This window comes from Micromys minutus (assembly GCF_963924665.1).
Source record: "Micromys minutus genome assembly, chromosome: 27".
Taxonomy (NCBI): domain Eukaryota; kingdom Metazoa; phylum Chordata; class Mammalia; order Rodentia; family Muridae; genus Micromys; species Micromys minutus.
The window spans coordinates 8565709-8588478 of NC_137962.1; the positions used below are offsets into that span (position 1 = coordinate 8565709).

Genomic DNA, 22770 nt, shown 5'->3' on the forward strand with positions numbered 1-22770 from the left:
TTTGAACATATGTTCCATGGCCCAGAGATAGAACACACATAGGCCTGTGTTCTTTTGTTTCTCACTGAAAGTACAATTATTTCTGATACAGATAGTATAATTATTTCTCTATAATAACTAAGTTGTGTGAATTACCATTATCATCCCAGAATTCTGTTTTTCTTGTGTGGCAGATTCTTTTTCTAACCAATTTTATTGCCCCAGCTTCAAAACAGAAACATAGTGAAGACTGCGCTATGAAGCAGGACATTCCTGGCCAAAAAAAGTCTTCTGGCTGAACTCTCACTTCACCAGGGACACAGAGAATCCCTTCTTCTGAATCAGGAGAACTTCCACTGTCTGACAAACAACTCACACTCTGAGATCAAAAATTCTACAGTAAAACCAACGTTTATCTATTTTGGCATCTTCTAAATATGGGACATGTTGTTGCTTCTATAATGGGTGACATTTATGAGAATACAGCATGATCAGATTGAGGAAGCTCCCTCACAGCAGGGACAGGGAATGATGGGAAAAATATGCCAAGTCCGTTCCTATGCCAGTGCAGACGTCTCCAGGGTTGAGGGACAAAGAAATGTCACTTTCTGAATGTAATCCCTGCTTGTAGAACATCTTTTTAGTTTTATTACATTTTCAGATAGGTTTTATTCTGAGCAATTGCTGAAGACTATCTGTGGACACTACAAATGAAAAATCAAAGTGCTTGGGGAGGCTTAGATACTTCCTATGCAGGAAAAAAAAAAGAGTGAGAAGTGAGGGAAAAATCATGATGCTTGTGTTCTGAATGTCAAGGCTACATCGAAAAAGAGACACTGTATCTTTCTTCCCATCCTGTCCCATGCTTCATTCTCCAACACAAACATGGACATGCATACCTTTTGGTAACTTAAAATTCTATCTCAGACTGTGGCAATTTTTTTTTAATTTTACAATTGTTTATCAACACAGATTTGCTCTACATATTCATGAGGTCTAGGATACATAAATATACAGAGTACCTACATCAAACCATTGTTCTGAATAAAAAGCCATAGACACTATGACCCAAAGACAATCTCTAGATTTAGGAAAAACTCATGCAATGGAGAGAACCTCTTTGATCCTCCCTGCAGAGTTTCAGGAAGGTCAATTTAGGGAGGCTCATCACTGGCATCTTTTTTTTTTTTTCTTTTTCAGTTTCTTTCTCTTTACTTTTTTCTTTTCTTTTCTTTTCTTTTTTTTTGTTTGTTTGGGGGTGGTTTGTTTTGTTTGTTTTATTGATTATTTTATTTATTTACATTTCAAATGTTATGAAATCCTCCTTCCACTTTTTTCCTCTGAAAACTACCAATCTCATCCCCCATCCCTACTGCTTCTTTCTTTTTATCTACATAAACTTGGTGGATCCAGTTAGACCTATGTGAATCAAATGGGGTTCCCCAGAAGATAAAAAATGAGACAGACAAGTTAATAGAAAAAGTGAGGAAATGAGAAAAGATGTCAGAGGAATATAATTTCAATCCTTAAAGGTAAGAGAGGGTCTACAAGCCAAAATATTTAGGAAGCTATTACAAAGGGGAAGAAAACAGATTTTTCCACAAAGCCCACCCCTTAGAAAGATGTTTCTATAAGCTCCAAGAGACCAATTTCATACTTGTGGCCTTCAAACCAGTAAGGTTGTCTTTGAATGTTGCTTTAATGTACTAAGGTTATGATCATTTGTTTCAGAAACACTTTGAAAAACCAATGAAGAATCTTCTCATTTCCTCGCCTCAGGTCTGAGAGTTGAGCAGAGAATAGATTCTGTCTATCCACATTTGGCTTTCCACATCACTTATTTAATTCTGATTGATTCTGAATGTTGGATGGAAAATCTGCTATTCCTTCAAGCTGCAAGGTTAAAGTTTACATGAAACAAGGTTAGGATATGTTGGGATAAAAAACTTAACAGCGTAAAAATTAGTATAAATTTGATCAGTGTTGGGTGACTGGACAGACAACTAGGCCAGTGAATTAATGGAAGATGTGTACGTAGATTGGTGGAAAAATAAATGAAAATTAATGGATGGGCACATGAATGGATATGGATGGATGGATGGATGGATACACAACTAGATGGAGACACAATGGGATGAATAAATGCACACATAAGACTGACAAATACTACTGTTGTATGTGTCAGTAGATGGATAAAGCAAAAATTGTATAAAGCATTTAGTACTTGTCTGATTTATAGTAGATACACTAAATAAAATTACTGAAAGTTTTTCATAGTCAGAGTACTAGGATTGATTGCATATTTATTTCTTGATTCTTTGCTTTCACCTTCCTAAGAACATAAACTGGTATCAAAATACATAAACCAATAAAGAGTAACTAAAGATCCAAGTACTATTTCATGGAGTGCTGTACAGATACTTAAAACTCTACAGGAAATCCATGGCTCACTGAGAGGACCTATTGCCTTTTTCTATTCAACTTTCCCCTAGTCAAGAGAATTTAAAAAGAATTTAGGGAAAAGCAGACCAGACATCAAAAGAATGACAAGCTTATTGTCCCTTTTCTCATTGATATTATTTACGATGATGACTGACAGGCCCTGTGATCTCAGTGACATAATAATGAAAAGAGGACATGGGTAAGTAGATGCTTGACAGCCTCTCTGGTGTGACTCAATGGTTTGTTGAAAAGCATCCATATGCAAGTCAGGTTACATAGTGTGGGGACACAAAGGAGAGAAGAACCAATATTACATGAATACCTTCTACATGTTAGACACAGTGTGTCCTGTGCAATTCAAGTCCCCAAACAAATGCAGAGCAGAAGGCCATACCATTGCCATTTCACTGGAAGTCCAAGGGCCACCATCTTAAGTAAATAAGAAATATGACTATGAACAGGCTTGTTGATTCCAGTGTGATTCTTTCTACCATCTCTGGCAAAATAAATTTAGGATTACATTAAGGTAGAGGCCTTCAGAATCAATCCATACAATAAACAAGTATTCTTTCTCTATTCTATGATGTGCAGTTTCTTCTTTAGATATGATCCCCTGCTTGTTTCTGAGAAACTCTTATCTCTGACCAGGTTATTAACCTAGAGTTGACCTCTGACCTCTTCTAGAAATAATCACATACCTCATGCCTGATTAATCATCATGAGCCTTGTGTTCACAGTGCATGTCCCCAGGGTAGAGATCTGCTTCACTTCAGCACAACAGATTTAAACATAACTAAGAATTGTTGAAATTTTTCTCTCTTCTCTCCTACACCCTTCCTTTTCTTCTTCCACTTCTCCTTCTTCACTATTTCTTTTTTTCTGGCTGTCTCTCTGTGAGTATGTATATTTCATTATTTCTCTGCATATCTCTCCACATCTCTCTGTCTCTGTCTTTTTGTTTCACCCCACCTTGGATGCCTGAGTAATAGACTAAGTGTGTAACAATAGATCCTCAGTGAGGCCCACAGAAACCAGTATGAAAGAGACTGAAACCACAACATACAGATATTTCTCAGTAGTAAAATCTGAATCTTTGATTGACTCGAGTTCAAAACCAGTAACTTCTAAACTTTTTCTGCTTTTGTGCAAGTCTATTTGAATTGGATTTTTGTCACATGCACCAATGAGTCCTACTAATATAAACTGTCATTGGAAATAATTTGAGCTTAATTCAATCATATACCTAGGCTTCCAACTAGGAAGTCATGAATCATAGGGATGGGGGAAGGTAATGACCTCTGAAACAGAGGACTTATATAAACTGTGCAAACCATCAGGACACAGCCAATTAGACTGAGTTTCCAGAAGGTATCACATCCTAGCCAGGAACTATTGTGCAAGACATTAAATGAGGGGGGGAGCAGTACCTCAGATAATATCATGTCCTAGGTGCCAAATGAATTTCAACACAAAGTTTAGTCCTGCCTTACAAAGACCATGCTCATGGCCAGTAGGACTTCAGAAGATGGTTAGATATTTTTTTCCCTACTTAGCTCCTAAATTCCCAGAGCTGCAGATGATGCCCAACCAAAAAAGTCTCATGGTAAGAGGTCATAATCAGAAGAAAGCCAGAAAGCACAAGATGTAGAAGATGACTTTAGTACCAACATTTTCCAAATACTCCCTCTAACACCAGATAACATCATGTTAACACGAAGAATGTGGTGAACAAGATTTTGAAGAGGAACTAAGAAACCTTCCAGGTAGGCTTGCAATGTGGCATTCTGGGGTCTGTCATATGACCATGATGGTGGAAGTAGTCTGTAATATTAGTTGTGATGGTGGTAATAAGGACAAGATGATAATGGTTCTGCTAAACATTGTAACACAAACCATGGCAGGCTGGTGTTCTAGGAGTGGTTGGTGGTCATTCTCCATGTTACTGAGAATTTAGGTATTGTATTGGACCTATTATTCCATTTACATACATAGCCATTTATATTCTCACAGCCATACTATAAAATAGGTTTAATAAACCTCATTAAGGTACTATACTTAGCCAAACAGACCCATCCATTTAGGCATCCCAGAAGCACCCAACCCCTTCAAAGTACTTTTTACCATCCTGAGCTTTAGTTCTGTTTCTGTGTTTCCCTGAGCTCATAGAGTTTTTAACACACAGTCTCCTAAAGTTTGGCTTACGATGTTTCAAATAACAGAAGTTTTCACCAAAATATTTTGTGGATTCTTATTTGTATGTACTTGCTTTTGTTGACTTTTAAAACATATTTTTAAAAAGTAGTTTGGTGATGATAATGGTACCTGTTGTTTGATCTCTGTACGGGCTGGTTTTGTGTCAATTCGATACAAGCTGGAGTTATCATAGAGAAAGGAGCCTCCATTGAGGAAATGCCTCCATGAGATCCAGCTATAAGGCATTTTTTCAACTAGTGATCAAGGGGAGAGGATCCAGCCCATTGTGGGTGGTGCCATCCCTGGGCTAGTAGTTCTGGCTTCTATAAGAAAGCAGGCTGAGCAAGCCAGGGAAAGCAAGCCAGATAGCAACATTTCTTCATGGACTCTGCATCAGCTCCTGCTTCCTGACCTGCTTGAGTTCCAGTCCTGACTTCCTTTGGTGATGAACAGGATTGTGGAAATGTAAGTTGAATAAACCCTCTGCTCCAGAAAAAAAAAAAAGTAGTTTGGGTAATGCGAATTTTAAATTCTTTAAGATTGATCACAATAGCATTTAGCTGAATTTAAAAATTGTCAGTCGACTTCCGGGTCACTGGCATAGGTCTGCAGCTTCCATGGCTGAGGAGGTGGTCTCAGCAGGCTCACTACCTGGCTCTGCTGACTGTACCTGGACCTGCAAATTGTAGCCTGTGGTGTTAAAAATACTTGATCCAAATACTACAGAATGAGTAGAGAAATGTGGTTTTTTCATGCCATTTTCTGTTATTTTCATTGCTTTTTGAAAAGAAACATGGAAAATGCTTCTTTTAATTTATTCTCAAGGTACAGAAATGACAGTGCTGTGCTATATAGACTACCGGTGAGTCCCACAGAGAGAAGCATGTGACTCTGTTCTCTTAAATGGCCTTTGGTGCACAGCATAAACAAATGTAACTTTTTAAATGACAAATCAAAAGTGGTTGCCTTCATAAGAATATTCTTCAATAAACTCATTTTAAAACTTAACAAAAAGGTTTTCAGTCATTTTTCAAAGTTATTACATAACCATCCAAACCAAAACTAAGAATTCACATATAAGAGATTTGGTCAACAAATAGAAGTGGTTAGAAGGCCAGGCAACACGGGACATTCTTTTGAGATATTTCTGGAACAACTGTGAAAGTAGATGGGGCTGACATCAGAGGATATCCATGGCAGACACTTGACTAGCTTGATGTGTTAGATCTGGAAAGTTTATTGTTCTCATCCTAGGAGCTACTGAGGCTGGTAGGACTGATACAACCAGACACTGATGGGGCTGAAACACCCAGACCCGGAAATTCTCATTCCAACTTATCTCTTAGAAAACTGTGTCCCATGGTCCCACCACTAACCCTTAAGCAGCAGAACCTTTTTACCTTAATGAGCCTTGAGCTAAGTCTCCTTGGATCTTTTCAAGTTCCAGTGCCTGAGACTGTTTATGCCTTTGCATGTATTGCATTTTCCCTACTTGTCTTATTTATAATCTCCTGCTATTTATCATAAGAAACAACCAGTGTGTTAGAGTGCAATGAAAAACTTCAAAATGAGATTTTTCAAAATATAATGTTCTACCCAAGTACTCATCAATAACAATCCTGCCTTGTGGAATTGGTGACAAGTTCCATCATCCCTGTCTAAATCCAATCTGTGTACCAAAGAGCAATCTATGCTTTACAAACAGTAGTTTTGACTCTTTTTAGGATCTGACCCAATTTCCCATTGCTAACATGGATGTGGAGTTGCCTAGACCCTACCCTATCTCTCCACCAGAACATCCTACAGCAATTAAAATGTTCCCTTCACTGAGAACCACAAGCAAAGGTTTTCCCATGTTTAAAGTAAAATTCACAAGTTTTAAGGTTTCCCAGTTCTTTTCACCAAAACCCCAGGTTAAACATTTCTGTTTTGCTCTTGAATCCATCAAGAAACTACTAATCTAAGCAGACAGACCAGTGCTTTCAAAGATGGCTCACAATACACTACAGACAAAAGCTAAGAGTAAATGGTCAAAGATATGTAAGTATATATTATTTCCTAGCACTAAACATATTTCTAGAGATCCTTTTGTATGTAAATGTATTATTAGTCCACTGTGATAGGGATGGGTAAACTAGTCGTTTGCTACAGGTAGTTTGAAAATCACTGGTAAGAGGCCCATACCTAACTATAACATGGCAGAACATTTTCATATCATGCTGATACAAATATGATGCTTAACTAACTCACTCTCTTCACTGGACACTGTGTAACATGACAGGAGCTATGTGATCAGACTGCATCTGCATCGTTTAAAATTCTGTTTCTGTAGTTACCAACTCAGTCACCTTATCCAAATTCTTTAATTATTCCTTGTGCATTTAAAAATGAGCACAATACTCATTGTCGTGTATATGACACAGAAAAAGAGAATAGAGCAAAGATATATTGCCTATGGAGTAAAGTACAAGAACACCCTGCCCGTGCTGAGCAGAGGTTCATATGCAGAATGCCAAGAAGACCTGTGCCTTACGGGCACAAAGAACATGTTGCAAGAAGGATTTAAGAAACAAGTGAAACAGGGCAAATCCAGATGCTAGACAACTTCCAAAGCATTCATAGAGATTTCCAGATTCCATGAGAAACTGCCCCGGGACTCCTTTAGAACCAGTGTCACACTGCAGCCTATGAACGCCATGTATGTCTTAGTTACTTTTCCTGTTCCTGCGATAAAGTACTCAGACAAAAGCAATTTAAGGAAGACTCAATTTATTTGGCTCACAGTTCTCGGATAGTCCACTATGCTAATGAAAGTATACGAGCTGGAGCGCGTCATCATGCCCACAGTCCAAAGTAGAGAGTAATCAGTGCTCTTGCTTTCTCAATTCTTTATATAATCTGGAATCTCAGTTAAGGGAATGGTGCTACCCATGGTGGGTAGGCATTCCCATCTTATTTAAACTAATCACGATAGTCTACCACAGGCTTATTTTCCAGGTGATTCTAAATCGAATCAATTTGACAGCTGATATTAACCATTACACTGTATGTAATTCCTGGTGATGGTGAAAGACACAATCAACTCTGACTGATCCTAGAGAGTTCCTGAAGCTTCACTGAACATCTTTTGTGCAAAATATGGTGATCCCAGCAGTTTTTCCAGAGCCCCAGAGATTCAGAGGTATTCGTGAGGCACATTTCCTCTTAGCTCTGCCCAATATCTTATCTCAAGCCTTATCTCTTGCCTAACTCGTGTTTTATTCCTTGCTTTTGATCTCTTCCTTGAGGACCGTTAGCAAATCTATGGATTGAGTTTACTTATTCAATTGTTTAGAACTCTTTCATTGCATGCCTAAGAGTGTACTGTGCACTCAAGAAATAGCCTTCCAATATCACATGGTCACCTGTATCATTATACCTAATACATCATCTTATGATGGCATATCTATTAGCATGTCTCTTCTACTAAATAGTCAGATCCTTGAAATCAAAGTCTCTATTAAACCATGCATGGGTGCCTACTTACGTATGCAAGGTCCTGCAATCCCAACACCAAGAAGGCAGAAGCAGGAGGGTCTTATGTTTGAGGCCAACATGGGAAAGATAATTAATTGGAGGGTATCCTTGCTTACCTAGCAAGACACTAAGATCGAAGTGGGGTGGGGGAGGAAGAAAAACTTGTTCTTTAGAACAAAGCCTGCTATGGAGATGTTCACTCAATGTCATCTGTTTGGTGTATGGCAAATAAGATTAACAGGTAAATAATGTGTTTGCACAGCCCACCACATACATGTAGATGGCTGATAAGGGTTGACAGAGTGGAGGGTAGAGAAGCAAATACATAGGCACCCCCAAAGCACCATTCTGGATTTAGATACTTCAGATTTAGGAATGAGTAGCAATGTTACTTTAAATCCGTTAGGTACTCTAATGAACAAAGGGTTTTGTTTCTGCATATAAGGCAACCCTCGGTCTCACAGCAGAATTTCTCAGAGGTACCCAGTAGAAAATAAATTATGTTTAAGTCTGAGTCGAAAATATAAACATGATGTAGGGGGAAAATGAGGTCTTTTGGGTATGAAAAACTAGTCTCAGATTCATTACCCACCATTTATTGTTAAATCTGTTTAATTCCCTTACCAACAGAAGAACAGCAGCAGAACGTAGCAAATATGCGTGATATAAAGATTGAATGCAATCACATCTGAGAGGGCTCTGCTTGGTGCCTGGTTCACGGTAAGCCCTCAATTCATGATGGCTTCAATGTCAAAGAAGAAACATGAGATACAAGTCAGGATGAAAGGAAGTGGCAGAGGAACGCTGATTGGAGGATGGGGGCAGGGATCCGTGTGGACCGAGTAATGTGCTCTATATCCATCGGCTTTGGACATGCTTGTCATGGAAAAACTGCTCAACACGCGTTCTTAGCCTTTCTTTCTGCCTAGGATATAATAGCACCCAAGAAGTCAATCCGGAGACTGACGTCTCCAGAGCAAAGAAACGCACTTGTCGAAGTTCTGAGACAAAAACAAGGGCACCACCTACTGCCCAGAATAAGCATTGCCCTGCTTGCCTCCAGCAAATTAGTCCTCTGCAGTACATCTGAGCTGGCACTAGGGACATGAGCAGGTGTGGGAAAAGTCATGAGCAGGAAGATGCTTTGAGAACATGCCCTCTAAAACACTGTACTTCTTCCCTCCCTTTCTCTGCCCTTCCCAGACTGCAAGCGAAGGTGCTGATTGTTCAGCGAATTCAGAGCTCGAGATGGGAGTTACAGAAATCAGCTGGAGGATGCTGGAGCTCTGCTTCCAGTCCGCTCTCCATCTGCGTACCCAGCCATCTTCCTGCAATGGGACCGACAGGTTTCCTGGGTTCTTCTCCTTTCTGGGATTGCACCTCCCAGCTCCTACTATCCTCTTTCTTTTCTGGCAAAGTTCTATTTTTCATTTGTGCTCTCATTCCTTTTTCCTCCTTTTTTTTTTCTTTTCATCCAATGTTCAGTGCCATAGCATGATCGCCAGGACCCTAGGGAGGACTTAATATTTGGTACTATCTGAAGCTCAGCATTCTTGATTGTTAGATAATTTATTTATACTCATTTGAGAGAATCGGTATAGAGTTGCATCTCCTAAGAATGCCTCTTCAGTCACCCCACACCCAGTGTAGGTTCAGTGCTCCCTTACTTTAGCCAGTGTTTCTGCTTTGGAACTGTTCATGTCCATTGTTCATCCATCGGTTGTGATCTTTGGAACTATGCTGGGATATCTTACCCCTTTATATGGCACAAAACTATCGCCATTACTATTGGTAGTGTAATAAAATTGATCAGTTAATTATGCCATTGTTAAGCCAGTGCATTAATGGAGCAACCTGTTGTAATCACGATTCTGACACTCACTAGTGCATGACACCTGGCCAGTCTCTGTATATGTGGTACATGTTCCTCCTCATAAAAAGTAAAGTACCCACATATACTTCTAGAGACATAGAGATGATCAAAACAATGCAGCTGCTGACCTAAGGTGGCCTATGACCTAATGTGACAGGAGACATAAAATTAATAAGGAATGGATTACAACACATGATGATTTCAGAAGCACAGAGTATGAACTTCTATATCAATCTGGATTATGAATTTGACAAATAAACATGCAGAATGACAGTAGTGAGTGAATGGGGGAGAATAAAAGCAAGGTAGAAGGCTCCAGTATGATAATTGTGTGAGGAAAGGTGACCCAAAAATGTTCCACCACTGGTAAGTAAGAGGAAAGGCCACCCTGGCATACACATGGGTAACAGTCCTGCCATAGGAAGATGCAATCTTCTTGCACAATTTCTCTTCCATTTGCTTTCCTGGGAAGGGGGCATACAAGGTCCCTGCCAAGTGCACAACTGTAACTTGAAGCAGCTTCTGCCTTCCACATGTGACTTGTCCAGAGGGCTGAGTACCACTCAGATATCTGTAGATCTCCTTTTGTCCTCTCAGTTGACTGGAGAGACTGACGAATTTCTTGCTTCTTCTCTTCTGATCCCTACGATCATCACTTTAGGACCCGAAGAAATTTTTCCCAAAACAAAGGGTGATCCAAGAGCAGCAGGAGCCAGTGATAAAGAGACAGCATCATATTTCCATTGTAATTTTGAAAAGGTCACTCTGGATGCAGCATGAACAGCATGTTGGAGGAAACAAGCAAGGGAAACTGTTTTAAAACTATTGCATGAATCCGTGCATTAGAACAGTAGTCTACACTCAAGTAACGACAGCGAGTTTAGGCAGAAAATGGGGTGGCAGCGTCTCTTGATCTTGGCAACTAATTAGTATGGGTCCCTGTGAAAGAAGGAGGGTTTTTCAGGATAAGTTCTGGCTGTAACGTTGGCAACTAGAGTTTGCTGATGCCATTGTCTGTTACGGACAAAAGAAGCATAAATGAGGTAGCAAATGAAGATGTGGTTTGGCCATGTCACAGCTACAATTTGTTAGAGGGCTATCAACAGGAAATGAGGAAATTCTGGGTTTATGTGGTGGAAAAAAAAAATAAAATGTGTTAGTTAAATAGGAGATATTTTGTATCAGGACATAATTTGTATATGTTTGGGACTGGTGGGGGGGGTCCAAAAAATGCTTAAGGTCCAAAAGATGTGCATTAGAGAATGATAAAGGTAAAGGGAACACAATCAACATGAGGTAAGCGTGAATTCTTCAAATGGGCGTTGGACAATGTGAAATGCAGCTTTCCTGTGATTTCCATAGAAAGCGTGGTTAAAAGAGTTACTGGGGCTTCTCTCCACACCCAGGAATGGGCTTTATTGATGCATATTATGCTGGCTCAAGTTATGCATATAAAGAAGAAGAGTAATGCCTAACTTGTATTCAGAAGACTGTGAATGTACAGAGTTAAGACTCGCAACATGCTCTGCTTTCTGCTACTCTTTTTGAGTCCCTGCCCATCTAACTTATGCAAAGGAAATAACAAGGATTACCAGTCATATCCCCTGACAGCTGATCACAATGTCACAGTTCTTTAAGTCGTGGTTACAAAAGGAAAGCATAAGGAACTGAACATGGGTCAAATTATGATGTTGAAAATGGAACGTTATAAATATGGTAAACAAAATGCAATGACTTATAAGTATGCTGATGCCACAAAACACAGTATCACTCTCCATGCTGGTTCCTATTCAGTCACGGTTTAGGGCACAGGTTGAACCAGATCCTTAACCTTTTCGAGTGCTTTCCTGGGCTTATGCAACCTGCATCCTTGCTTCCATGGTGCTCTAACTTCATGTCATCCTGAAAGCTATACTGTTTCTTCAACTGGAAAAAAACTATATACTATTGTTTTGCTTTTAAACCCTATCACTGATGCAACATACCTTTCATTGTGTATTGTTTCTTTGTCTTGCTTTAAAAATATGATTGTAGATAGATGACTGGTAAATAGATAGAGGCATAGAGATATAGAGTCAAAGATGGTAGACAAATAGATACAGAGAAATTGAAGACAGACAGACAGACAGACAGATAGATAGCCAGCTCTTTATATCAATAGGAGATGTACACATAGATTTTATGTACGGATAATAGAAAATATTTTAAAATATTCAATTTTTATTAAACATAACCATGTTTTCCTCTCATGACTTCCAAAGTAATACAATGTCAGACTCATCTGCATTCTATCAGGTATCATAAATGATCTGGAGATAATTTAACATACCTTGAGTGTACTTCTGTATTCATGTTCAAACACTGTCATAGAAAAGACTTGAATCTCTGCAAATTTTACTACATATGAGAAATAGCACAACTAATGTTGTGTGCACAACAAAGAATATCCATATTCATTCTGTTTCGAGCAGGACCAATCATAGGTTAGGTATAACAGAGATGCCTTCAAGTAACAATGCAGACAGGCTGAAGGTTATAAAAGAAAGAAAAATAATAGGAACATGTTAACTGGCTACTGCCTTTCTTCTTTATAACTTATTGTGATCCCTGTCCTCAGATTCCATCCTAATCCTACTGTATCCTGTAACAGCTCATCATCAACCCAGAAATATTATTTCCTGCATACTAACAATGAACCACTGCCATGTATGCTTCTGTGTAAAGAGGAACTTCCCATCATGCCTTTCCCGAAAAGAAAAGATACCACATGGAGGTGGTAAGGAATAGGGGTTCCTGAGCCCTTCAGACCTGTTCTTCTACTCTGCCGGGGATAGAGAGAATCACTTATTACGTCTAACACTTCCCCAATCTAGAATTGAGGCTGTTGAAAACCAAAGTAACTCAGGGTTCTGGGCCAGTTCTTCACAGTCTGGAAATGAACTAGCTGATAAAGCCTGAGGAACTCTTTCTTCTCTCAGGGAGACTCGTGGTCCTCTCTAGACTTATCTTCCTATAAGAAAGTATCTGGCTCAACTCTAGTTTCTCTGTACTGTATGTGTTTGTGCCCCCCCCCCAAATCCTCAAACTGAAACCTAATCCCCAATGCAATTGTTTTGGGAACAGAGATCTTTGAGAGGTGACGAGGGCATAAGTGTACACACTACATAAATAGATTACCCCCTTCAAGACCTATGAATCAAGAATCAGCCTCACTAGATAGCAAATTCACTAACAGTATATGAACTCAGACTTCACACAGATCATAGTCCTATCAGAACCAAGAACAGAAAACAGAACACTACCTCATAACAGGCCTAGGCAAGGTAGTGTGAGCCTGTAACAAGGCTTTGCCAATGGTGGGAGATTGATATTATCCTGCTTGCCTGTGAACTTACTGACCTGCAATACAGAGAGAAGGGACTGTCAGAAACAGTCCTACCTTCCAGGATCTTGCAATCTAGAAGAGAAAGAAGACAATGCATAATTAAAGGCTCTGTTTTGTGATATAGATTTCAGATGTAAAATGGCAAAGTGGAAGACCTGAAGTCCACAAAAAAAGAAAATTCCAGGAGACAAATAGAACTGTTGTGAAAAAAATAATTTGGAAAGAATTGATTTTGAGGCTAGACTCAAAAGTGATTTTCTATTCCATTTCCTGAGGTGCCTCAAACCCATAACAAAAATAGACTTATTTATAATGATATTGATTGCCTGGTGTACAGTGCTAAGAATATAAGATGAAAGGAGGATATATTCCATTTTGACAAATGCAGACATAATAAGGAAAATTCACTCACCACTCCTCCACTGTTCCCTCTGGAGCTTTACTGTTCCCTCTGGCTCTTTACCTTGACAAACAATTTAGTTTTATCCTCACGAATGAAGCAGTTTGTGCTTTGAGTCCGGCTTTGTTTGTGTATTACAGAAAGATGTAGGTTGCCTTCACTGTCAATTATCTTCAGCAACATAGTGAAGATTTATTTGAAAATAAATATATGAAAACTGTACCAGAGAGATAGTGGGGAAACAAAAAGAATTCCTTATAGAATTAGAAAACAGAACTGTGACATAAATTAGCATTCTTGCTCTTTGATCATTTGATATAAACTCATGCCATTGACTCCTGAGATGAAAGGGTTGCCTGGTGGATACACACCAACATCTGGGTCCTGCTGGTACTCTGCTTCTTACCTCCACTTAGGTTCTTCCTCATACGGGTATTTCACTTCTGCATTGTGATTTCCTAAAGAGAGTCTCAAGAGTTTTGTTCTAACAAATGGGTATCCAATGTAGTAAGAGCAAAGACAGCATGGCCATGACACCTATAAAAAATGTGGTTGTTCTAGAGCTTTAAAGGCTAGAAAGCTGAAAGTCTCTCTCTCTCTCTCTCTCTCTCTCTCTCTCTCTCTCTCTCTCTCTCTCTCTCACACACACACACACACACACACACACACACACACCTTATTTAAAGAATTCTCTAGTCCAGGAAAAAATTATTTTTAACTTGCTTTGTCCAGTTAGCAAATAAAGATTTCCATACTATATTCTAATCATTGTATACCTACTAATACTAAACCTTCAAAACAACTCACTTGATGCTGAGTGAGTGACAGTATTGCTGTCACCATTTCTTAGAGGAGAAAATTAAGACCTAGAAAATCTAAGAAAATATATTAGATCATAGAGCTACAATGTTCTTGAGACAATCTGTGAATACAGGGATTTACTTACATAGCTCAAACTCTTTTTTATTGGCGATTTTATGTATTTTCATTTTAATACACATAGGTAAACACACCATATATATATATATATATAACATAGATGTATCAATTAATCTCCCTATAATAGATTCTGACCATCTGTTTTGACCTCTCTTAAAATAAATTAATTCCAAAGACATTAGTAAACCACAATACATCATTTAAGAGTAACATAAAGCATCTTTGGGGTATATGCCCAGAAGTGGAATAACTGGGTCTTCAGGTAGGACTATGTCTAACTAGGAAAATGGATAGATATATCTAGAGAATATCATCCTGAGTGAGATAACCCAATTACAAAAGAACAGACATAATATGCTGTCACTGGGAATTGGATACTAGCCCCAGAATGCTCTGAATATCTAAGAAAGAAATCACGATCATATGAAGCCCAATAAAAGAAAAGCCAAAGAGTGGAAGCCTCGGTCCTTCTTAGAAAAAAACAGCAACAAAAAGTGTATAGCACTCTCTCAGAGTGTGGTACACCTAGACCTCAAATCGTTAATAACTCAAAAGCTAAGAAGATAGCCTTGTGGCAATTTTTGGTATTTAAAAATTATTATGTTTAATTTATACACACTAAGAAAACTTTGGCTATTTCCATGTTATGTTTTGTTTTACATGTACTTTATGCTTACGGTAACTAGTAAGATTTCAGTGTATGCTATCAAACCTTTAAAACAATCAAATACTGACAAAAATATATTCATATAGTTTTATGCCAAAATGCTTTTAAAAATCTGTACATATATCTCTCTTTTTTAAAGTAAAGTTGTATAAAAAGAAAAAGAAAAAGTTGCTTTGGGGAACATCTCCTTCAACCTCCTATGCAGAGCTCATGAAAGTTCTGGTTGCTGCCATCTTAGGATCATCTTTATGAATGACAATGTCATTTAAGAAATTTTAGCTTGGCAATATAATAAAATAAGAATTCATTGTAAGATTTTTAACAGTTTGAATATCTACTATGTACTGAATCCAGCTTCTAAGCTCCAGGACTATATACTATTTAAGTAATGCAACTAGCCATTGAGATGGTCATACTTCATTGCAGGTAAGGGAACTGAACAACCACATAAGGCTGAGCTGTTTACACTTAACCTGTCCATCATTACCTAGTGCATTTAATCATCTTTCCCATTTGTAGTTCAGTCATCTACAGCACGGAAACCATGCCATTTGTTTTCATTTCCCCTGAGATTTCATGTGAGCCAGGCACATAAGTCTTTCTTTTTGTAATAAAACGTCTACAGTTGTGTACACTTAGGTTTGTCCTAGATGATAACACCTAAAAATTGTCCCTCAAACTGAGTCTTTATAAAGTTCTCTCTTACATTCTTAGATGGCAAAACATTACAGGCCCAGACATAATCACCCACTTGTCCACAACTAAAGCTGCAAAGAAAGGGAGTTTTTATTGGAGAACTTGTGTTGAAAGAAATAAAAGTCTTTGCTCATATATCTTTGGTCCAATTCCAATTACATAGACACCTTGCAGCTACTCACTGACAATATCGACTGTAACCTGAAGGGGGCCTGTTTCCACATATACGAAGTCATGCTTGTTAGGCAGGAAAGGAGGTGTGGCTGGTCTACAGTCCTACTGCACTGGGTCATGAGCTCTTTCCCAGACACTACTCCTCACCTGTCTACAGCTTGGGCTCTTACTCCATTTCATTGTTCATTTTAGTTTGTGTCTTTTTTTAATTGTTTCATGTGTCACGAATCTCCTGTCTTAACGTCTTTATTCTTGCTTTATGTCTTTGCTTAAAACCTATATCCCTTCATGCCTGCAAATCTCAGTACTTTCCTCATATCTTGTATTAAGTATCTTCTCTTTCAAGCCCATTTAATGGTCTGGGTTTGTTCTCTGGGCTGAGCCCTATCTAGCTGTATTTAGAGAAAAGCTTATAGTTCTTCATTATCCTCTCATTCTCTGACAGTTTACTCCATCCCACTCCCTGAGTTTCCCTCTGTGATCTCTGAAAATGTTTTTAGTTTTTTGAAAACTAAGGATTATTAAATTGAATGTGCTTTGCGTTTTAATATTATCTCTTGTAAGTATATACTATAGACTTTATTAAAATTTCATAACCCACAGAACAAAATTAGAAACTACTGATTTCACTCACTTGGGATTCTGAGGGATTTATTTGTATATGTAAAGCCATGCTATGTATTGAAGAGACAAGATTTGAGTCCTGGTCCAATTCTATAGGTTGGGGATTTTCCACTCTAATATATGCAACCTAATAAAAGATATTTCAACTTATGCCCCTCACTTCACCCTAGTAGGGGTATTACCTAGTAAAATAACTTTCTCTAGTGAACCAAATAATAAACATTTTTGGTTTAAGGAATGTACAGTCACGATCACATTTGACCTGTTCTATAGCTGTACCTTAGGTGCAGCTCTGGGCAAGAGAGTTTAAAGAGTTCTAATAAAACTTTAATTGAAAAAACAAGAAAAGGCAAAATGTATTCCACAGGTCATGTTTCCTTGACCTGTTCACCTGAAACAATTCAGTTTTCCATAGCCAACATTGGATCATTCTTCCATAAACTGTGGTCTACACTAGATGCACACCAAGATGACTTTGCTTTCTTGAATTCAGTTATTAATCATAGTTATGAAGCCTAGAAAATATGAGACAGGCTACCACATAAGGTTTTGCTTTTCAAAGATTATACTTAATTCATGTAGAAATAATCACAAGTAGAGATTCTAATTGTAAACATATACAGACACTAAACTGACACTTATTTTTATAGCTGAGTTCTATTAAACTTAGCTAACCAAAATACCATGACATAAAGCTAATATTTCTTTTCATTGTGGTTACAGTTGAGGCTATTAGTACTATTATAATGATCTATATTTGATGCTAATATCATGGGCAATGTCATATATATTCAGTCAATAATCCTTTTATTTATTTTTTTTCTTTTATTGAAATTAAATATTTTTCTCAAATGATATATCCTGACAATTATTTCTCCTACTTTTATTTCATCAATCTCCTTCTCTCTTCACCTCCCATCCCTATCCACTACTTTTTTGTCTCTCATTAGAAAACAAACAGGTATATAAGTGAAATAATAAAATGAATAAAACAAAATAAAATAAAAAGGAATTGAATAAAATAAGTAAATAGGAGGAAAATACCCAAGAGAAAGCACAAGGAGCAGATCTATTCATTTGTACACTCAAGAGTGCAATAAAACACTAAACTGAAATCCATAATATAAATATAAAAGACTTGTAGGGTAAAAAGGGAGAAGGAAAATTATGTGTGTGTGTGTTTGTACATTATATATATATATATATATATATATATATATATATATATATATATATATATATGCAAGCAAACAAAAAAACACTGATAACATTATTCCTAATGGCATTCTACTATCATCAGGGAAGCTTCCTCCTGCAACAGATAGGAACTAATACAGAGAGCAATAGCCAGACATTATTCAGAAAGTAATAGACCTATGGACACTAAGCCCTAAATAAAATGTCTCCATCAAAGGCATTTCTTCAACACTTAGGGAGAATGATGGAAAAGGAGGCAAAAAAAAGTACAAGAGCCACATGAATTAGATGACACCAAAAAAGAAAAAGAAAAAGAAAAACATGGTCATCTAAATGATGAAAACATATACAAATTAACAGAGACTGAGATAGTATGTATAGGGTCACCATGGGTCTGCAATGTTGTTGTCCTAGAGCTAAAAGGATTGGACACATGCTCTATCTCTAACTCAGAAGCAATCTCCAATTGATAACTATTTACAAATGAATATTTCATTTCCTCCTTGGGAATCTCACTGAGAGTACAAAGGGCTCTTAATGGTAAGCCACATGTCCACAGTAGATGAACAGCCAAAATAAGCTTTCTAACATCTTTAGAGGTCACTGACTGCTAATATGATATTAAGGGCTGTCCTTTTCATTTCTAAACATATATATATCAGATAAAAGAGTTTGTGGCTATTTAGTGTAACAGTTCTCCTTTTGAAAACATGCATAGTACTATCCAATACCAAAACTCTGGCATGTAGATGTGAGTGAAGGTTCTATGTAGACACCAGCTCAACTTTCCATGTTAAATGAGCTGTGTAAGTATTGTCTTCAATGGGCTGGAGAAATGTCTCAGGAATTAAAAACACTGACTACTCTCCCAAAGATACTGAATTCAATTCCCAGCAACCACATGGTGACTCACAACCATCTGTAATAGGATCTGATGTTCTCTTTTGGTGGACCTGAAGAGACCTACAGTGTACTCTACTTAGACAGATAATAGATAGATAGATAGATAGATAGATAGATAGATAGATAGATAGATAGATAGATAGACAGACAGACAGATAGATAAACTTTTTTTTAAAGTATTGTTTTCAGCAATGGGAGCTCATTGTCAGTTTGTGGAGAGCAACCTATAGCATCTGGGTTAATTGATGATCCCATGGAAGGCCTTTGGCCAACAATTTAATTAGATGTAATTCAGTCCTGTTACTGGAAGCTTTATATAGTTAAGAGATAGACAGTTTGGGTTCTATCTCCAATATTTGGAAATTTCAGTTAAATCTGTTTCATATATGAATATTTTTGGAAGTTTCTATTATATTAAATTTTCATGGGGAGCCGCGGGTTACCGTGCAGTCATGGCCAAGTCCAAGAACCACACCACCCACAACCAGTCCCGCAAATGGCACAGGAATGGCATCAAGAAACCCCGGTCACAAAGATACGAATCTCTTAAGGGGGTTGATCCCAAGTTCCTGAGGAACGTGTGTTTTGCCAAGAAACACAAGAAAGGTCTGAAGAAGATGCAGGCCAACAATGCAAAGGCAGTGAGTGCACGCGCAGAGGCCATCAAGGCCCTTGTGAAGCCTGAGGCCATCAAGCCCAAGATGCCAAAGGGCCCCAGCCGCAAACTCAGCCCAAGCTTGGGAAGAAGATTCGAAGCTACATGGCCAAGGGTCGTAGGCTCTGCCAACCAAAGCCCAAGGTTCAAACCCAGGCAGAGGCCAAAGCTCCAGCTAAGGCCCAGGCTTCGTTCGGCTCCAGCTCAGGCTCCCAAAGGTGCCCAGGCCCCTGTGAAGGCTCCGTAGAAAAGGCCCCTGCCAAAGTGAAGACAGACGGACAGACTGCCATGACACACCCACCTACACACTATTGCAGATGACCAGTGTCCTATGCTGTTTTTACAAATAAACTTGAAACAGGAAAAGAAAAGTTGTCATACTACTCCTGGAATGATACTTGATTCTAGAATCTCTCCCCACGTTCCCTCCCTCATTCCACTCTGTCCTAGTCTCTCTTGATGCTCCTGTTCCAGCTACACATCTATCCATAACTGTCTACTCCATTTCCCTTTTCTATGAAGACCTGTACCCCTGGTCTTTCACACTGTACATTATTTTCATGGTTCTACAGATTGTAACTTGCTTCTCGCTGACTGAGGAGTTAATATCCACATCTTAGCAAGAAAATACCATATTTGTCTTTCTGAGCCTAGGATGCCTTACTTGGAACAATGTTTTCAGTTCCATTCATTTTTCTGCTACATTCATTACTTAAATTTTAATAATTGTGTAATTTTTCACATTTTCTTTTTATCCATTCTTCTGATGAAGGACATCTAAGTTGTTTCCAATATCTGGCCATTATTAATAAAACAGCAATTATTTACTTTCCCATTAAAATTCTGTGTAGTAAAAATAAACAAAAAACCAGCAAGAAATATGTTTGAGAAAATGTTTCTGTGGTTCCTTTACGTGCATGCCCAAGAGTGTTATAGCTGGATCTTGAAGTAATTCAATGTCCATTTTCCTAAAAAACTTCCACAGGTATTTCTGTAGTGGCTGTACAGGTTTGCATTCACACCAACAATAGATGAGTATTCTCTTTACTCAACATCCTTGATATCATGAGTTGTCCCTTGTTATACTGATGTTACCCATTCTGACCAGAGTAAGATAAAACATCAAAGTAGTTTTAATTTGCATTTCCCTGATAGTTAAGGATATTGAACACTTACTTAAGTGTTTCTTAATCACTTGAGTTTCTTTGATTAAGAATTCTGTTTAGATCTATAGCTTTTATTGCATTGGGAGATTTGTTTTCTTGATAACTTCTTTATTGTTATTGTTGATGATGATCTTGTGATGGCTGTGGATGTTTTTGTGGTTGTTGTTGTTGCTTTCTATTTTGAAGATTAGACTTTATTACATATAAACAGTAGGTAAAATTCTTTTCCTATTCTGCACATTACTGATTTATACGAATGGCAGTGTCCTTTGCCATGTAGAAGCTTTTCGGTCACAGAAAGTCTCATTTATTAAGTGTTGATCTTAGTGCCTGTGCTAACAGTGTTCTGTTCAGAAAGTCTTTTCCATTCAAATACTCTAAGGCTATTCATCTCTTTCTCTCCTATGTCTCACTATATCTGGTTTTATATTGAGGACTTTCACATACTTGAAGTTGATTTTTATTCAGGGTTGACAAGTATAGACATTATTGGCTTCTTCTGCATGCTGACATCCAGTTTGACTATCACCATTTTTTTGAAGATACTGGTTTTTTTCCTAGTATACATTTCTGGATTCTTTATCAAAACTCAGGTATCAATGAGTGTGTGTTGTTCATGTCTTAGTCTTTAACTTTATGTCATTGATCAACACATCTATTGTTGTGCCAGGGCCATGATGGTTTTTATTACTATAGCTGTACAATAAATTTGATGTCAGGAATAAGGATACCTTCAATTGTTCTTTTATTACTCAGGATTTTTTTTATCATCCTGGGAATTTTTGTGTTTACTAATGAAGCTTAAAAAATCTCTTTAAGGTTCAAGAAGTATTGTGTTGAAATTTACATGAGGATTGCACTGAATCTTTAGATTGTTTTGATAGGGTAGCCGTCTTTACTATGTTAATCCTATCAATCAATGAAAACAGGAGATCTTTCCCAATCCTAATATATATTTCAATTTCTTATAATTCTTATACAAGTCATTAATTTTCTTGGATAGTTATACCCCAGAACATTTTGTATTATGTGAGGATATTTTGAAAGGTGTTGATTCCCTAATATTTTTCTCAACAGAGATAGGCAAGTAGATCAATGGAACAGAATAGGTAATCCAGAAATGAAACCTCACACATATGGTCACTTGATTTTTGACAGAGGAGCTAAAAACATTCAAGGCACAAAGGACAGCTTCCTCAACAATTGGTATTGGTTCAACTGGCAGTCAGCATGCAAAAGAATAAAAATAGATCCTTTCTTATCTTCTTGTACAAACTCAAGTGCAAGTGGATCAAAGGTCTCCACATAAAATTAGGTACACTGAAACTAATAAAAGAGAAAGTGAGTAAAAGCTTAGAACACATAGGCACAGGGGAAATTTTCCTGAACAGAACACCAATGGTTTATGCTCTAAGATCAAGAATAGACAAGTGGGATCTCATTAAATTGCAAAATTTCTGTAAGGCTAAGAATACTGTCAAGAAAACAAAATGGCAGCCAACAGACTGTGAATGTATCTTTACCAATTTCACATCTGATAGAGGTCTAATATCCGATATATACAAAGAACTCAAGATGTTAAATCCCAGAGAACCAAACATTCCTATTTAAAAATGTGGTACAGAGCTAAACAAAGAATTCTCAACTGAGGAATAATGAGTGGCTGAGATGCACCTAAATAAATGCTCAACATCCCTAGTCATCAAGGAAATGCAAATCAAAACAACCCTGACATTCCACCTCACACCACTCAGAATGGCTGAGATCAAAAACTCAGGTGACAGCAGATGCTAGCAAGGATGCAGAGAAAGAAGAACACTCCTCCACTGTTGATGGAGTTGTAAGCTGGTATAACCACTCTGAAAATCAGTCTGGTTTTTATTTCCTCAGAAAATCGGACATAGTACTACCTAAAGATCCACTTCTAGGCACATACCCAAAAGAGGCTCCAATATACAATA

At 37.8% G+C, this 22770-nt stretch overlaps 1 pseudogene across 1 annotated transcript; it reads left to right on the top strand.

The window, feature by feature from the left end:
- The first annotated feature begins 19440 nt into the window (after positions 1 to 19440).
- Positions 19441 to 19890, top strand: LOC308437729 (large ribosomal subunit protein eL29-like; annotated as a pseudogene). Its single transcript has one exon. The product of its transcript is annotated as a large ribosomal subunit protein eL29-like (transcript).
- Positions 19891 to 22770: the final 2880 nt, after the last annotated feature.